Source organism: Camelus ferus, chromosome 6, assembly GCF_009834535.1.
Source record: "Camelus ferus isolate YT-003-E chromosome 6, BCGSAC_Cfer_1.0, whole genome shotgun sequence".
NCBI classification, from domain to species: domain Eukaryota; kingdom Metazoa; phylum Chordata; class Mammalia; order Artiodactyla; family Camelidae; genus Camelus; species Camelus ferus.
The window spans coordinates 34,137,496-34,156,125 of NC_045701.1; the positions used below are offsets into that span (position 1 = coordinate 34,137,496).

Below are 18,630 nucleotides of genomic sequence, written 5' to 3' on the forward strand. Positions count from 1 at the left end.
AACCATCAGTGACTCTACTCCTTCTCCACACCTACATTTTAAAAACGACCCTAATGCATTTCCCTGACAAATGGTGTTCGGTATAATGTCATTTCCCTGATGTCGCCCTCAAGAACGCCTTGCTCAGATATCCCTTTATGACTTTGGTTACGGAAAGGACTCCCTACATTTTTTTGATAATCGGCAGGTTTATTGTAGAAATACAGTTACAGGAGTTCTTAAAATTGGCAGAGCATTTCTGTTTAGAGATTTGAATCTGATTTCCCCAAGCTATGCTACTGTTTTCCAAAGCACCTCTGGAAATGCACTTCTTAAGCATTCATGTGACTCAGTTCCCCTTTCTGAACAGTGTCAGGAGGAAAGTTTTTTGAAAGATTTTTGGTATTATCACTGAGATCAGAGTGGTTTCAAATGTTCTCGATTAATCTCTGATAAATGCTCAATAAGTGGTACTACTTGTGAAGTACGCCTTTGCGATAGGCCGTCTCCCGAATTGTCTGCAACTTGGATAATCGCTCTTACAGCTTCTATGGTGGTGGTGCTATTATGACCATTGTTACTTCAGATATCAAATCTTAGGACAGAAAATTTTTTGCCCAAATGAATGTTATTTATTAAAATGAAATTATAAGTAGTTTACATACCATCTTAAATAAGATATTGTATTTAATGTATGTGGTGCTTAGAAATAGATGGTTCTTTTCAAAAATCAGTGGCTTCTAAAGAGTACCTGGCTGGATTTTTTCCTTTTCCTCATGTTCTGTACAATGTCACTTTTTAGTTCAGCTCTTTATATCCAATATCACTTTGGATGAATATCAAGTAGTTCTGTTACTTTAGCTCCTAAACTTCCTTTCCACAGCCCCAAAGAGTTTCAAGTGTGCTGAATTTCCACCAGCTTATAGTTCAGAACAAGAACTTGGGAGAGGTTTGGGCTATAGGTTTCTCTTAATTAGCTATCCTTCTAGTTTCTCCTGTTATAGATAAGGAAAAACAAAAAACAAAAAAACAAATGACAGTGTTAGAGCTTTTTTCCTCAGAGAACAAGCTATTGGTTGTACTCATCCTCCAACCCAGGCAAAGTTTTATGGGTGACGGTGCATTTCAAAACCCTTTGCTTCCCTCATTCCTTCAATCTTTCTATTTTCTCTCACTGGAATGTAAGCTCCCTGAGGGAAGACATGTTCATGTCAATCGTCAGGAAGGAACAAATTTTCCTTTACCCTTCTAGGTTCTTCTGGCTGGTCTAAGAATTAAATTGACATGAAACAGATTAACAGGAGAAAATCAGATGGTTGTTTAATAATACATACACATCAGAGAGAGCCAGGAAAACTGAGTAACTCTCTGAAATGGCAGAATCCCTCTCTTTAACACCATCCTCAGCTAAAGACAAAAGAGGGTGTTGAGAGTGGGGCGAGGGAAGTCACCAGGAAAAGCAGAGTGAACAAGGGTAAGGTTGTGATGCAGACTTCAGTCCTTGCCTTCCCTACTGAGTTTCTAGAGATTTGGTCATTCTCCTCTTCCTGGAACAGTGAGGAAAACACACTTACAAATGAAGATATCCTTTACAAATGTAAATGTTTCTTACGAAAGAAACTCCTACTTGGCCTTTCAGAGTTTTTCACATGTCTGCTGTTTCTTAGAAAACAACCAGCTTAAAATAATTATTATGCCAAAGAGCTATATTTTGGGGTGGTAAATTCTGTGCCCCTACACAGTCTCTTTTTTCCCCATAAGCAATTAGAGCAATGTCCAGCACATATCGGTATTCAGGAAGTATTAGTTAAATAAATGATTTTTCCCTTCATAATTGTTAGCGAATTTTCTTCACTTAAGCTAGCAGGTTTATAAAACTTCAGTGCCAAATCCTTTATTCATTCATCCCTTCATACATAAATATTTACTGAGAGTCTGATGTGTGTCCCGCGAAGGGGAGCAGAGTTTGCCACCCTAAAATATGCCTTTTTGGCATAACAATTATTTTAAGCCAGTTAGTTTTTGAGAAACAGCAGATACAGGAGAAGTTCTAAAGATCAAGTAGAAGTTACCCTTTTGTAATGGAACATTTATAAGGGAAATCTCCATTTGTAAAGGAATCTCCCTCTGTAAGAGGAAGAGAGGAATGGCCAAATCTCCAGAAACTCTTATCGATGGAGAAGGCAGACACCTAATTCTGCATAATACCATACCCTTGTTTACTGTGCTCTACGTGACACCCTCCAATAACTGGGCCTCCCTCTCCCAATATCTTTCTTTTGTTTTCAGCTGGTGATGGTATTTAAGGTGGTGTCTTGAGCCATTTCAGGGAGTTACTCAGTTTTCCTGGGCCCCTCCCACGTATACAGGAAGTACACATGTTATTAAACTTCTGTTTGTTTTTCTCCTATCAATCTGTCTTTTTATTACAGGGGGTCTCAGCCAAGAGCCTAGAAGGATAAAGGAAAAGTTATGTTTTTTCTCCCCTACACAGTCATAATGTGAGGGTACAGGCACTGGTAAAGTTAATCCAGTGTTCATGGGATTTCCATTCTGGTAAGCCAGCGGACAGTGAATAAGTAAGCAAACAGACATAAAATTAAAATTGTAGAGTGTGATTAGCATTTTAAGAAAATAAATGGGTACTTTGATAGAGAATAATGGGAGAAACTACTCCTAAGCTTTTAGCAAACCTCCCCTTCCTCCCCTCCCCCCGTCTTCTTTCTTTTTGAGCCTGGGATATTAAATGGCATTTCTCCTCTTTTCCTGAATCTTCTAAATAAAAAGAATATTTTCCAAAAATTTTCAGACTAGTTTGTTTGCTACAGCATAGAGTTTGTGAATCACAGAAACATCTAACATAAACATAGAAGAACATTAGCTTGGTCATAAACTCTAGGTTTACTTAAAAGAGAAAAATGACTGATTTTAAAAACAATTATACCTAAACACACAATATACTGATTATCTTATTAGTCATAACAATGGTGTGAATACAAATGAATGAAAGATGACAAATTCAAGAAACTCTTCAAATTGGGATTCTTCCTTTTATTGTTCACCTCTAAGAAAATCTTCTTAATATGCCATACTTCCCCCATTCCTCTACAGTTTGACGTCCATTACCTTGTAGTGTGTAACCTTTTGATACTGGCTTTTTCCTCAAGGCATGATGCCCTTGATATCCATCCAGTTTGCTGCATGTATCAATATTTTGTCCTTTTTAGTGCTGAGTAGTATTCCATGGTATGGATGTACCATAGTTGTTTAACTCTTCACTCACTAAAGGACATTTAGGTTGTTCAAAGTTTGGGGCCATTACAAACAAGTTATTATAAACATTCAATTACAGATTTTTGTATGGACATAATTTTTCATTTCTTTGGGATAAATATTCAAGGGTGTGATTGCTGGGTTATATGGGAAGAGTTTTTTAAAGAATCTGCCAAGCTATTTTCCAGAGTGGCTGTATCATTTCACATCCCCACTGGCAAATGTATGAGCGATCCAGCTTCTCTGCACATCTTGCCAGCATTTGTATGGCACTGACATAATTTTAACTGTTCTAATAGGTATGTAGTGATATCTCATTATGGTTTTCATTTGCATTTCCCTAAAGGCTAACGATACCAAATTTATTTTATGTGCTTATTTGTTATCTTCTTTGACAATATGTATGTTTGTGGTGTTTCCCATTTTCTAATCAGATTGTTTATTTTTACTGTTGAGCTTCATGATTCTTTACATATTATAGAGACCAGTTCTTTGTCAAATATTTCCTCCAAGTTTGTACTTTGTCTTTTTATCTTCTTAACAGTCTTTTATAGAGCAAAAAATTTTAATTTGATGGAGTGCAATTTATTGACTTTCTAATTTATAGTGTCCTAAGATCTTTCCACCTAGTCTTAGGTTCTGCAGACTTTCTTCTGCTATCTTCCAAAAGTTTTATAGTTGTATATTTTATATTTAAATCTATGTTTAGTTTTTAGTTTAATTTTGAAGTAAGTTGCAAAGTTTAGGTCAGGTTTTTTTTGTTGCTGCTATTATTTTTTTTCCTTCAATTGACGTCTAATTGCTTCAATACCATTTGTTGAAAAGATAATTTCTCCTCTACTGAATTGTTTTTGCACCTTTGTAAAAAGTCAGTTGGCCAAACTTTTGTGAGTTTATTTCTGGGTTCTCTATTCTGTTCCTTTGATCTGTGTGTCTATCCCTCCACCAGTTCTACAGTATTTCTTTTTTTAAAGGTTTTTCTTTTTTAATTTTTATTTTTGACAAGTAAAATTATGTATGTTTAAAGTGTACAACTGGATGATTTGATATATGTATAAATTATAAAATTATTACCACAAAGAAGTTAATTATTAATCCCATTCATGAAAATCTCATAGAATCCAAAATAAAATAGTTTGATCATCACTATTCTTATGTTCTGCTGTGAAAAAAATTATTTTTTCTTAAAAAACATGGAAGTGGCTTTAGTTTTAAAAGCATCTAGCTCTGCTATGGTTGCTGACTTGCGAAAATTCTGCTAATAGTAAATTGCTTAGACAGGCCCCAGATTTACATAAACACTTAAAAATAATCAGAGATCAGAGTCAGCTCAAACATCAGACTCAGGCAGATGTCAATTTCCCTCTTCTTTGCATCAACTGAAAATCAAAAGGGCTAATTTTACTAGTATCAAAAACACTTCCCCTCCTTAATAACCCCATGTGACGGAGGCCAAATCAAATGTGATATTTGCTTTTACATCAAAAACAAAGTGAACTTTTATAAATCAGATTTTATGCAGTCTGTATTGCAAGGAACCAATGAGAGAGATTTATCTCAAAATCCATAAATCGAACACAAACTCACAGAATAAATTAAATCAAGTATGAAAGAAAATCAACATCTAGGTTTATGGAATAGTAAATATATAAAAAGGATGAAAAATAATACAGCAAGGCAATCAAAAATTCAAGCAAAAAAGGCAGCAAGGGACAGGTTTTGCAGAAAGAAAAGTGAAACGAAATGAGAAAGAATGGTATTAAAAAATTTCCACTTAGAAATGAGAAAGGAGCATGATGTACCTTGTGATATCAGCACTGGGGTAGAGTTTCTGAGCAGTGATCTTGTTTCCATCTCTTCAGGGACAGGAGCCCTTACTTGTCCTCAGGAAATGAAGCTCGTTGGGAAATTATTTTATAACTACTTATTTCAAAAACATGTTTTGCAAAAGCACTAAAGTTGAAGAAGCTGCAGCTTTTCTAAAAGGGAAGTGACGGTTACTATTGGCTGGCTGCGTATTACTGAAGATTGGAATTGTCGTGCTATCGTTCTGACAGACTCTGCCACAGTGGCTAACTAACCCAACAGAATTGACAAAGAAGTTGTCACCGTACCCTGAGAGCATGTGCCTCTAAGGTAATAAACATCTGGCTCATATGCGTGTGCGGCAGCAGTGCAGAGGACACCGGTGGGATAGAAGACAAAAGAAAAGTGTGGGTTTTAATTCTGTTATGGTGCCATTTTATTTGGCAAAGAGGGGGAAGGGGAAAAAAAGGAAATAAGAAGAGAGAACAAGGGTAAAAATGCTCTTTGTCACTGCCTTCCTAGACTCCAATTTTCCACTGCGCTTAGCACCTATGATACTAGGTTGGCACTTCCAAGAGAACACTAGTTCAGCAGTGTTGGTAACAGTTACCATTTGCTGAGCACTTGTCACATTCGGGATGCGTCTAAACATTCCAAAAACATGATCATGTCTAACTCTCAAAACAACCCTACAAGATATGGTTTTTATAGGTGAGGAAAACTAAAGTCTTCAGGGGGCTAAGTAGATTGTCAAAAGACACATAGCTACTAAGTAGCAAAGTTAAATTCAAAAGCCCCTAAGTTTACCACTGTGGTATACTAGCTTAACATTTTAATGTAATTTCTCATAAGAACAAGTCTTTTTTTTTCACTCAGGTAGATTATAAGCTCTCTCAGAACAATGACTGGACATTGCATTCGTTTTGTTTCCTCATTTGTTATAAAGGTTATACTGAAGTGCAGTCGCCAAGATTCTGTCAAGCTCTCCCACTCTGTCTGGATGTCTGCTTCGTAAAACTCACAGCACTTGGAGAGCATCCATTAACATAATAGATGCTCAATACAGTATTCAAAAATGGTTCCCTTAATTAATAGATAATCCCCCCATTTAAGGTAAAGATGCTATGATATCAACAACCACTGGAGTCTCCGTTTTGTTTGGGTAACTCAAAATGTGTAAAATGAGACGGTGAATTCAGTCGTTCTGCACCTCATTAATGAATGAATCTATAGGACTATTTTATGTGATGCCCATTCCAATTCTTTTCAGTTACGGTACTTCTTAGTTTGTCTATATCTAGTTTCCTTCTCACAGTATAACTCTTTCCAATCCCATGTAACATTCCTGTTCCTACCCAACATTTCGCAAGAGGCATTGACTGTCAGTGATGAACATATCTCATTCTATCGTTGTCATTATATTTTGAATCACAAGACACAAGAGATAACACTCCAAAAAGATCCCAAATAACAATTTAAAAAATTCCAACCCATTCTCTGATGTGCCAACATGTTACATTTCAACATGCTCTATCAAATCTTTTCAAAACCACACAAGATTTTTCTGAAAACACTTAGTCATGAGTCAGTGCTTGAAGACTTGTATTCGATACTCTGATAATCCAGTAATGAGAATTCCCCCAAACTAAGATGACTTGTTAATCTCATAATCCATCTTTGCTGTGAGAGAAAAATAAGTCTGAAAATTTCTAAGATTTTTGGACTTTATTCAAAATTCCAGATCACTTATTTACATTGAAAAAAATATGTAGCAAGCTCAAAACTGCACAATTTTCTTTGTGCCGTGGCATAATTCAATGACAGAGATAAGTGGATAGTTACAGAGCTAAAGAAAGATTCTGGGCAGCGATGGGGCAGAGGGAGGCAGGTAGTGATCGTGACACTCTTGAAACAGGTAAAGATTTAGAATCATAAATAAATGAATAAATATTTCCCACAGATAAGCAACTGTAACCATTTGGATTAACATTTTAGAGTATTCACTATTGTAAAGAAACAGGCTAGGTGCAGGCATCCAGCTAAGTATGGGTCCTGAAAATTCATAGAAATTAGGCTAAGAAATCAACCAGTAAACACTGACTCCCAAAAGACTTAAGTCCTTACCTTTGAATTTGTTCAGCCTTTAAAAGAAATAAGCATAGATTTGTCACACATGCTTATTCTTATTTATATGTGTGTGTATCTGCACAGATGCAAATACGAGTGTCTTTTACCTTTTGTAAGATAACATCTACTCCTTAAATTTGGTCGTGGTGACTGAGAGATTTTTAGCAAAGCAAGAAATTTTTCACTAAATATTTAAATCTAGCAGGGGTCGGCAGAGCTGAGACATTACAACAGTCCATGAAGAAGAAGAGTATGATGCAGTGGAACACCTCATCCTTCCATGTCATAAGATGTCACAAATACTGCAGGATTCTGAATCCAGACGGCAAGAAAGCAGAAATCTCAAGTTACAACATGGTTAAAGAAAACAGAGCCTTGTGGGTCTGTGATGTGTTAGGTCTGGAGAAACCAGCAGAGGAGACGAGGGAAGAAGCCAGCAAAGCAGCAGAAACCCATCTGCAGGTAGTAGGAGCCTGCTGCCTGGCCAAGACTAATTTTGCTTTAAGCAGAAATACATCAGTTACCCAAGGAATTAGCTCAGACACAGAGACACATCTCTGTTTTAAAAGTGGAACATAAACCATGGCAGAGAGAAACAAATTTGAACCTAGATCACAAAGTCAGAAGACCTTTGGGGTAAGTGTCTGTTGTGAACTGGTGGATATAATTTGTAATTATACTTAAGCAACGTTGTTTTAACCCACTTATTTATGACAAAGACAAACACAAAGAAGTTATTTCTAGAAGTTGAGCTGTTTTAATATTAGAATGAAGTAAGCTGTGTCAGGACGTCATCATCGCTCTGTTATCTCTGATGAGCACACAGAACTCAGCTACTGAGGGGCCCGGCTAGGGGCCTATCAATAAAAACAGGTGAAGATGCAAATATGGTGAAGGAGTATTTAGGCTATAAACACTCACGAGTTTGTAAGGACGAGAGCTGGGGACTGGACAAAGCTACCCTTTGCTGATCTAGCTCCCAAAGACCTTGGGGCACAGCTTCTGCTGTGCACTGGCCCGTCAACAGCCAGTGGCACCACGGTCCCCTAGCCAGGTGCGCTAGCAACAGGGACTTTCATTCTGTGCTGGTAGCTGGACATCAGCTCTGGGTTGGCAAAGCCCCTCTATCCTGAGAAATAAAAACTTGTAGAAAAGGTACACCTCAACTATAGCCAGACTTCATTCCTTTCATCTCTCCTTGCCTGGAACAACAGTATAATTCATCACTCATTTGTTTGTAGTATGTTATATCTTTCTTGGATTATTAAGAGACATTATCCCGTATGCCATTGGCTTGTGAAATCCCTGTAGTGAACCCGTGTTAAATAAACTATTGGCAAAGACAGTCTCAGTCTCTGAGCATAATTTGCACCCCCTCCCCCACAAAAACTGTCCTTAGTAATCGACAACTGCAATCACCTCGAAATCTGAAGGCATTTTATATCAGTTCTTGCTTTTACATCGCCAAATTCTGGAACTTTTCTTACACTTGTAACAAAGTTAGGGGCGCCAAAGTAAACGCTTGCCTGAATATAAGAGGCCATCTGGGACTTGGTGAGGGAAAATCCAGAGAGGGATTTGGTGAGGAATCCAGAGAAAGAGACCTCCCCATTAGGGACCACTCCCCAGGTGGCAGCAGTAGCCGTGGTAACTCAAGGATTTATAACAAACCATGAAGTTCAGGGGTCCAAAGTCAGAGGCTTTAACTTTGTTAACTTGCCACACCCTTTAATCCTGAAACTCTAAAATCTCTTTACAATTACAAGCATCTGTTTGTGGTCGCAGGTCTGTCAGTATACATAGGCCGATAGGTTTATGTTTCAAATTTTTTGCAAATCTGAAATATACTATATATGCTCCATCAGTAAATACATATTCATTATCTGAATGTGCTAAAGTCCTTATTTGAACTTCTTCCCCTTTGGGAGATCTCCAGTAATCAATTTTGGCATCTAGACTCACTTCTGCATAGGACCAATGTGCTGGCTCAGGTTTCTTCCATGATACATCTTTGATAATGTGGGAAACTGCTATATTTAAGGACCTAAAGTGTTTTAAGGAAAACTTCTTGGAGTTGGGCCATCCAAACCAGACAGCAAACATTAACACTCAATTGTCTTAAAATCTTTATTAACCTCACATTCCAAAAGACCTCCGATACTTTCACACAAATGAAATGTCCATTGGGATGAGGAAGTCAGGAAATAGTAGGCCAAGGATGCAGTATCTCTGCCAGGATTTTCAACCAGGTCTGGAACTGACTCTTTGTTTTATTTATATTGAGCCATTTTATTTCTTGAGGCCCGAGCTCTGGGGAGCCCACTCCCTATGCCGTTTTCTTAGAAATACGCCTATATTCTGAAAGGAAATCTTCTGGGAAGAGAGCTAAGAAAATAAAAGAGAAAGCAGGAATCAGAAAGCAAGAAAAGGCATAAGAGAATAAAAGAATAAAAACAGAAGCAGATAAACAAAACAGTTGAAGTCTAGAAAAGAAGAAAGCCCAAATAGAGAAAAAAAATCTCTTTGCCAATTCGAAATAAAACTCCCCAGGCTTATTCTACGATTCTAACATAAGTATTACATCTGTGGCAAGGAGCAGAACATTATTAAAATTTTAATATTCTAACACAATTTCTCCCTTCTTCCAGAATATCTAATTCCCATTTCCCTTATTACCTGCATTTGAGAAATACATTAATTTTTTCTAAGTCAATTTACATTTTTATAAAATGATATAAAATAGCTTTCCTTAAATATTTATTGGAAAAAAGTTTCAGAGAAGTGGAGTTTTTTGAGACAGTAAGCTGTTTTTATAATCAATCAAAAATTTCATTTTCAAATGAGCAGATAATCTAAGTTAGACGTATCTATTGGCTGTTATATCAAAATGGTTAAAACTGATGAGAAGTGCTTGACGAAAGAAAGGATATTTGTTTTTGTCGTTCAGTAGCTGTATGACCCAGGTCCTTCTAATGTTTCAGTTTGATTTTTTTCGTAAAATTTGACTAATAATAGTACATTCTCAATTTCAAGTTTAAATGACATAATGATGCATGGTACCTAGCAGGCAATAAATTCACAACAAATGCTAGATGTTAATGTAAATATTATTATTTTTTTATTGTTAGTATTATTGATATGATTAATAAGATGTTTTTCTAGAGAAAAGAGGTGATAAGTAGATAGCTCATTTTGATTCCTTATATTCTTCTACTGACTCTCCACTCCAGAGACCATGATGAGAAGGAAAATACCTTGAAATGGGAATGAGAAAAATCAACTGCCCTTACTGATTCAGTAATCCCAAATTTAGTCATGTTGTACAGGTAAGATAAAGTGGTTGAAAGTCAGTAAGGCAATTTTTTTCCCCCAAATCAATTAATGTGGCGCTAACATTTGAGTTCTTTGAAAAAATATCTCACAAGACTGACAGACATACAATGATTGATTGCTCCCCAGATTTAAAGGACTCAACACCTTATCAATGTCAAGATTAAAGGAAAAACAAAATCCTCATTACATTTTTATTAACTTTAAGATATTCTCTAATGGAGATTTTTCACCTGGTAGAGTCTGAACTACTAAGTTGGTCTCCAAATGAATTCCTGCTTCGGTCACATTTGCCCATGAAATTGAGTGTGTTAATTTGGACACTTCTTTTTCCTTAGGGTTGCTGCCTGAACTATTTTCCTTAAAACTCTCCAGAACTTCAAAAGGAAATCTACTGAGATATGAAATAGGAAAGTAAAATGCAGAGAGAGAGGATGACAAAGATAAAATATATTTGAGAATAAAGGCAGAAAAGTTGGATGTGTAAAGCAGAGTGGGGATGACAAGGAAGTGCAAGGCCTAAGGATAAAAAGATATTTGTTCCAGTTTCAATACATATTGCACAAGCTGATAGTAAAATTCCAACCCTATCCGTAGGCAGACACAGCAAAGGATGTGGCAGATTCTAATCAATGGAATTCTAACGTGCATTAAGCTCTATGCTCCAGTTTAGATAATTTCAGAAGTAAGATATGTTTCCAACAAGGTCTCTTTCCCAAATCATTTGCTAAGAGCTTTCCATTTTCGCAACACCGTCTTCTAACAGTTTCTACAATTTCCTGAAAAATAGATAAATAGAGAATTCAGCAGGATGAGAACAACTGCATGAATTCAGTGCTTCTTGATTGATCTACTCCTTCATTTTGCCCCCAAGGCAATTCTTAATATTACAAGGAATAAGAAAGAGAGAGAAAGTAAACAAGAGAGAGATTAAGAAAACTGCGGGTCTCTTAGCGAAATTCTTCCTTCTGATAAAATGAATAGAGGAGAATTTTAACGTCACCAGTTTTTTAAATGCTTCATAATTGCATAGTTCCATGCATAAAAACCATCCAAAATGAGCCAGTATTATCAACAGGTCATAGAGAGAGAATAAATTGTATAGGTGAGGAAAAGGATGTACTTGTTAAGGACAATGTGGCAAATTACTGACGTCTGGGAAGGAGTGCTTGATTCTCAGGATCATGGCTAAGTTCTGCACTACTGCTAGAGAAGTTTTATACGAAGTGGCCTTTATGGACTGAATTGTGTCCCCCTGAAATTCCTATGTTGAATTCCTTACCCCCAGTAACTCAGAATGTAACTGCATTGGAAATAGGGGCTCTGAAGAAATAACCAAGTAAATGAGGTCATTAAGGAAAGCCCTAGCCCAATATGACTGCTGTCCTTACAAAAAGATTAAGACGCGATTAGGACATAAACGTGCACAGAGGGAAGACCACGTGAAGACACCGGCAGAAGACAGCCACCTGCAAGCCAAGGAGAGAGGCTTCAGAAGAGCCCGATGCCTTGATCTTGAGCTTCCAGCCTCCAAAATAGTGAGAAATAAATTTCTTTTGTTTCAGCCACTCAGTTTGCAGTACTTGGTTTTGGCAGCCCAGCAAACTCATACCGTTTGGCAAATGTTAGTGTGTGGTAATTCTTGATTTTTTTTAAGGATCAATGATAGGACATAGGTTATCCAGCCTTTTTTATTTGTTTCATTTCTATTTCATGAACATACTTCTCACAAATTGTGTATAGGAATTAAAAGAAAAATAAGTTTGGCAAGATTTGTTGGAGGGAGAGGATTTAAGAAAAAAATATGTCTTTTCTCTCTTTGAACTCCACCCAGGCAGAGTGAAGTACTCCTCTCTTCTCCATGCTCCTGTTATGACACTTAGAGTATAATGTTATAGAGCTTTTCTAGATTATAAACTTTATGCAGAATTCTTTTTTTTTTTATCTTTGCAGGTCTATTACTGCCCTCATTGTGCCTGGGACATAATGTTCCTAGTGCCTTGGGCAATGCTTGATACAAAATGAGCACTTAGTAAATAGAATAGGTTCTCAATAAATATTTGGTGAATCAAGCGACCCTACAACATTGGTAACTTTCCTCTTTTTTACTGACAGAGAAACAGAACTTAAGTAATCCCAAGGTTACATTAATTTTGGTGTTTGAAGGGCTCCCCGCCCCAAAAATCACACTCCTCTTTTCTGAGTTCTGAGCCATTACTGAAGACAAAGGAGTCTGAAAATAGAGATCAGAATACCACCTTTATTATTAAGACTAAGTTGGAGAACACGATGTATAAGAACCAAGGGCTTCCTAATACAGAACTCTAAAAGTCAAGAGTCTTTCCTGTTAGTTTCAGACAACTGAATTGACTGGAGTTCTCACCATGTAAAATACACAGCATGGAGGGAAAAACAGAATGATCCGTCCCTTGGCAACTGAATCCCATAGAAGGGAAGAAGCAGGAAGTGGCATTTTGACAATCATGAATAAAATAAGCCACTGCACCTCCCCTAGAGAGTAGTATGCAGGACGATAAATAAAAATCAGGAAAGTGGGTCTAACGGAGCACCCTCTGCCAGGAAGGAAATGCTAGGAAAGCCCCTCCTTCCCAACCAGCCCGGTGTGTCCGCCACTCAGACTCAAGTCCTCCGACACCAGGATTTCCCTTACTGTGTTTGTCTCTATATAATGATTCATCAGAACCGGGAATATAAAGAGAGTCGACCTAACCTGAATTTAGGTCTCTAGAACTGATTAGTCTTTAAAACCTTTGCAGCTCTAACATAAAGGCTGTATTATAAAACTCCACATTTGGCACATGGTAGAAACCAAATGAAGAGCACAATGACTATTTAGTAAAAATACCACGAAAAGAAACAACCCTGGAGCATTTCTGACTTGGCACAAACTTGAAAGGGAAGCGACTGGAAAATGAGAGCTGGGAATTAAGGGAGGTGGAGAGGCAGGGGTGGGGAAAGAATTTTTTTCCTAGGAGATTTACAGCTGGATTAGTGCAGCTACTTGCTGTTTTCAGAAATGAGGAACAAGAAAATTTGTTCTGTGGTTTGTCAAATGATCCTTCCAATTAGCCCTGAGTGCAATAGTAAGGAATTATTGCCTACCACCAGTGCTGTGCTGGTACATATTTAACAAATGGTTCTTAGCGTAGGAGGAGCCCTGATTGGTAGCATTTGCCGATTCCTGTGGTATGAATACTCCAACCATGGCCCATTTCAAGCTCCTACATGACACCAACCAACTCACAAAATTCCTGAAAATTAAACAATCAGCTCTCATGAGACAGTACAGGCTGGGTCCACTACTGCCAATAAAGACAGATGCCAGGGAGCTAAAAGCTCCATTGGAAAGAGCACAGATCACCACCTGAGGGTCTCAGCAATGCCACAGACCAGGTGAAACAAGACTCTTGGGAGCCCACAGAGTGACCAGGGAAACACACACCTCTCCTGCTTTGCTGGGGAGATGGGTTGAGTTCTGGCACACTTCTGGCAGAACGGGACTAGGCTCCAGCTGGAGGGCACTCTTACGGCTCTCTATCATTTTCTAATTCCACACATTTGAAATAGAAAAAAATTTTTTTTAAAAAAGTAGAAGATATACCAAGAACAGATGTTCAAAATATTTCCAGTATTGTCGAAAATAGCAATACTGACTATAACTGTATACCTGTAACTTACATAACATTGTACAGCAACTATACTTCAAAAAACTCACATTAAAAGAAAGGAAAATAGCAATACTGATCTCAGCTACTATCCTAATTCTACTAATTAGGACTTTAGTTTTCACTCATCAACAACCTCTAGGGTTGCTGGATGTGAAGGAGACTTGGACAGAACTGAGGAACTGCCAAGGTAATTAGTACAAATAATACACTGAGCATTTCCACTGACCACATACTAAGAATGATAAAACTTGTAATTTACATCCAGGGTGAGTAAAATGACTAAATGGAAGCATTTTCCATATATAAAAGGCTTATAGTGCACAGAGGCACAGGATGAAACTTTAATTTTAATAGTGCTTTTTTTGGTTCTAATTAAGTCATTTGTGGATCTCTTTGTGGGTGCACAGTGACTTTCCTCAGGTAGTTAATTAGAGACTGTGTGTAACTGAGCACAATGGAGACCCGGAAAGGTAAATTAAGATTGGGAAAACCTCAGATGACAGAAGAGATTACAAATGCTATTAAAAATTTAGCAGCAGGAGTGGGTAATGGAATGCAAACTTTTTATAGTTCTTAGATTTTTTTCATACTAGATTTACTACTATTATACTGTACTTGGAACTATGCTGAAGAATACAGAAGTTAAATGAGGAGTTTTTGGCCTCCTGTAATTTGATAACATTATGCTATCTTCAGCCTAAGCAGTTGTGGATTGTGTCCTCTCCCCTTCTCTCTCTCATGCTTAGAAATTGGTCGATACAGTCCTCTTTACTTCTGGAAACTTTGGGTTTAGTCTCCTTAACATTTGCTCTCTTGGGATTATGGCAGCCTCTGGAATGCCCACTTTGCATCTTTTGCATGTGTGCCTTTTAAATCTGAACACATCAGAGATTCCCTGTGCCATTACAAGGACTTATGTAGGTGCCCCTACTGGAGGGGCATTTCAGAGACAGTTGGACTTGCTAGTTTTCAGGTCACAGGTCACACTCAGAAAGCCTGGGCTTTGGACTTAGACTGAGTTCAGATCGTAGCTCTGCTCTTGCTGTCTGTAGAAGCTGAAGCAAGGGATTTAATCTCTGAATTTTCATTCCCCCCTTTGTAATCTGATAGTAATAATATGTTATGATGTAATACTCATGACTTTTAAGAAAATATTAAATAATTTTTGTTCAGTTATGTAAGTGTCTAGCTCAGTGCCAAGACTCAACAATTTTGAGTATCCTCCCTTCTGCTGAATTTTTCTAAATCTATTTTCCTAATATTTAGGTTTATTTAACATAGGACTAGGTTAAACATCTGTTATGTTAAATATCTGATATGATAACCCCATATCCTCTAACAATCTATTGCTTGTTTTGGTTAGAGGGAAATCTAAAGCAGCCGCAGTAAAATGAGAAGGAGAAAGATTATCTGAATCACCTGGGGGGATTTTGCAATGACAGCTCTTCTCCCTCCACTGCCACGCCCAGTGGATTTAGTTCTACTGGTTGTTTTCTCAACCCTCTGAAGAAAGAACAAAGTATCACCTAAGCAAGGCAATAATGTATCAAATATTTTTTTGTCGCAGAATGAGGCTTCAACTAACATCTGAGTGTTGATGTCTTTCCACGACTAATAATAAGGTTGAGATTTTACATTAGAACAGAATCATATGGTACCCACTCCCCAAATTCATAAATTTTTTTTCAACCTCATGATTTTCTCTACTTTTATTTTTATTCAAATATCTCTATTAGGCCTCTCTCTTTTGATTTGTTCTAAGAAATTTTGTATCTTTTCTTTTCTTGTTTATATATTATCTTTCCTGTTTATGAAATCTACCTTTTAAGCAAACTACTTTATTTAAATAGTCATGGGTCATCTGTTCCAACATCAAGATCCAGTAATGCCTACCTTATGAGAATATTTAGCATATTACATTTTAGGCACACTTTGTAAACTACATTGCATATTGACCTTATACTTGCCTGAAGTTATTAGTTCGGCTCTTGAATTCCTTTTTTTTTTTTTTTTATTCTACTGTGAAACACATCTCATGATGTAACCATTGCCAGCCACACAGTAATTTTTACAGCGTTACCTACTCATATTTCTCCATTAATGCCTTCCTCTCAAATTCTAGTATGAAGTTATTTTGAACAGAACAAAAAAAAATTTCCAATTCCATTGTTTGGGTACCTTAACTGATGGTCCAGCATATCAAATTCTGAAGCCTTGTGCTCTTCCAAATATTCTTGCTTATTTTCCAAAGTCACAGCCTGAAACTTATAAAAAAGAGAGAGAGAAATTAAAGTGCAGCCTGCCTCCTTTTAACCTTTAGGTTTCTAATGGGATTTCAGATTTGCCAGATGAATAAATGAGAAAAGTTCCCACTGTATCATGTAAAGCAGCCAAACTGGCCGGTAGGCCGTGAGCTTTGTAGGCTATGAGTTTTGTAAATTTCACCAGCCTCTCCAGCAAATCTCAGCTATATGCTCAAGGAATATCCACTCACCTTCTAAGTCATTTCAAAGCTGGAGGCAGTGATCTTTGTGTGCCTCTGCAGGAAAAACATCCGCTGATGTCAGTACCTGCTCTTTACAAGTGCAGGTCCCTGTGAGACTTCCTTATCGGTCTCTGATTCTAAAGAATAGACCCAGTGGCTTAGTGTTTCCCCTCCTTCTCCTCCCTTCTTCCATCCAACAGCCCCCTAACAGAGGCGGGAAGCCCCGTAAAAAGACCGGCAGGACCCCTAGGCAGGGCCGCTGCTCTCCTCCCAGCACCGTCCGGTTCCCCAGCCCAGAGGCTCTATCTCACTTTTTGCCGCTAAGGTGGCTAACCTAGAATTCTATTGGTTCCCTGAGCTCACTTCTGATTGGTTATTTCCTTCACTCCTGATTGGTTATTAGTCTCACTCCTGATTGGTTATTACTCTCACTTCTGATTGGTCCACTTCCCTAACTTCTGATTGGTCCATTTGTAGTACTTTTTTGCATGGAGCTCACTCTTGATTGGTCTATTTCTACAAAGCTTGTTCCTGGTTGGTCAACTTCTGTTATACTTTATTTGCATATGATGTTGCAAAGTGTAAAACTGGCAGCTTATAAAGGCCTGTGTAAACCTACAGACGGGGTCCAGAGCGTGAAGTGTTAACTCGTCTGGGCCCGCTGGCTTAATAAACCTGAGTTCTCCAAGTCTCCGAGTGAGAATCACCGGAGCTGTAACACCAAGCTGTAACACATTTTTCCGCAACAAACTGGTCCTGAGTCTTTTCTAGAGGGTGTTGTTTACGTTCAGCCTAGCTTTTTGGATTGTTTATCCCACCCTATCTGGAAATAGTGTTACTTGCACCTATGCACATGTAATTGAAGCACAGAGGATGGGTCCTTTTCCCTTTTACCTGCTTACCTCACAGGCAGATTTGCTCACATTGTTAACATGTTTAATTGTTCCCCACCTCAGGCAGAAATCCTAAGAGCCTCTAGCTCATTGGAAGATTTGCCTCAGTTGTGCATACCCAGCTGTGTATATTAAACTTTTGCACAAAAGAAGAAATAGAAATATATTTCAGTCTCCATCCCCGCTTAAAAAAAGAATTACATCTTGTACACTTGTAAAGTATTTGATGGTAGCCAAACACTGGATCAATTCACTGAGGAGAACAGGGAATTTACCTCTAAAGACTGGTCACTTAAAAATAGATAAGATGTTGAGCTATGCAGTTTATCACTGGCACACAGCCTGGAACCTAAAAGAGATAATGTTGTGGACAAGTAACACTTCATTAAAAATTGAAAATATATTACTCGCATCAGTAGTATGTTCCTTTCGGCTGCTTACACTGGGTGTGTAATCTCTATGACAGCGATCCCAATGAAGCGGGCTGAGGTGCATTTTGCAGACCAGGGAAATTACATAAGCTTTTCATGATATTTTCCTGCAAATTATTTATAAGGGAACAATAGCTAGGAGTCTGAAGCAAGGGTTTGAAAAGGGCATTTAAGACTCAGGGTAGCCAGGCCAGCAATCTCACAGACACCTGATTTGCAAATGCTAGTAGTCTGAATTAGGTTTCAAGGGAAGCTTTCTGTTAGTCAATATCCATTGCCAGGGGTGTGATTGTCTCTGTGATTTTCTGGGCTAGTGTTTTGGGATTTATATTTGGCATGATCTACTCTGAAAGAGTGCTGAAAAGAGAGAGACTTTGTACTATGAGCTCAACACCAAAATAAAAACAATAGCAGTGTCTCAGGGCTATTTTCTTAGAGATTTATTGGGCCTTATTAAATTTGGAACCAGTCAAGAAGAATACAACAGCTGTTGTGAATCTCAAACAAAAGCAAAACAGCCTCTTCTTGTTTTCCCCCTATGTAGCATCCCTGTAAGCTGGTAAACTCTCCAGGCAGGATCTGTCTTCCTTATGCTTACCAACTGGAAAGCAGTGTTT

At 37.8% G+C, this 18,630-nt stretch overlaps 1 long non-coding RNA gene across 1 annotated transcript in view; it reads right to left on the reverse strand.

Moving 5' to 3' along the window:
- LOC116664202 overlaps positions 1 to 16,972 on the reverse strand; it is a 56,074-nt gene extending 39,102 nt beyond the window's left edge. Inside the window, exons 1-2 of the long non-coding RNA XR_004320595.1 lie at positions 16,699 to 16,972; positions 16,383 to 16,468 (exon numbers count right to left, since the gene is read on the reverse strand). This is a non-coding gene — a long non-coding RNA (uncharacterized LOC116664202). The remainder of the gene's footprint in view (positions 1 to 16,382; positions 16,469 to 16,698) is intronic.
- Between the last annotated feature and the right edge of the window lie 1,658 nt (positions 16,973 to 18,630).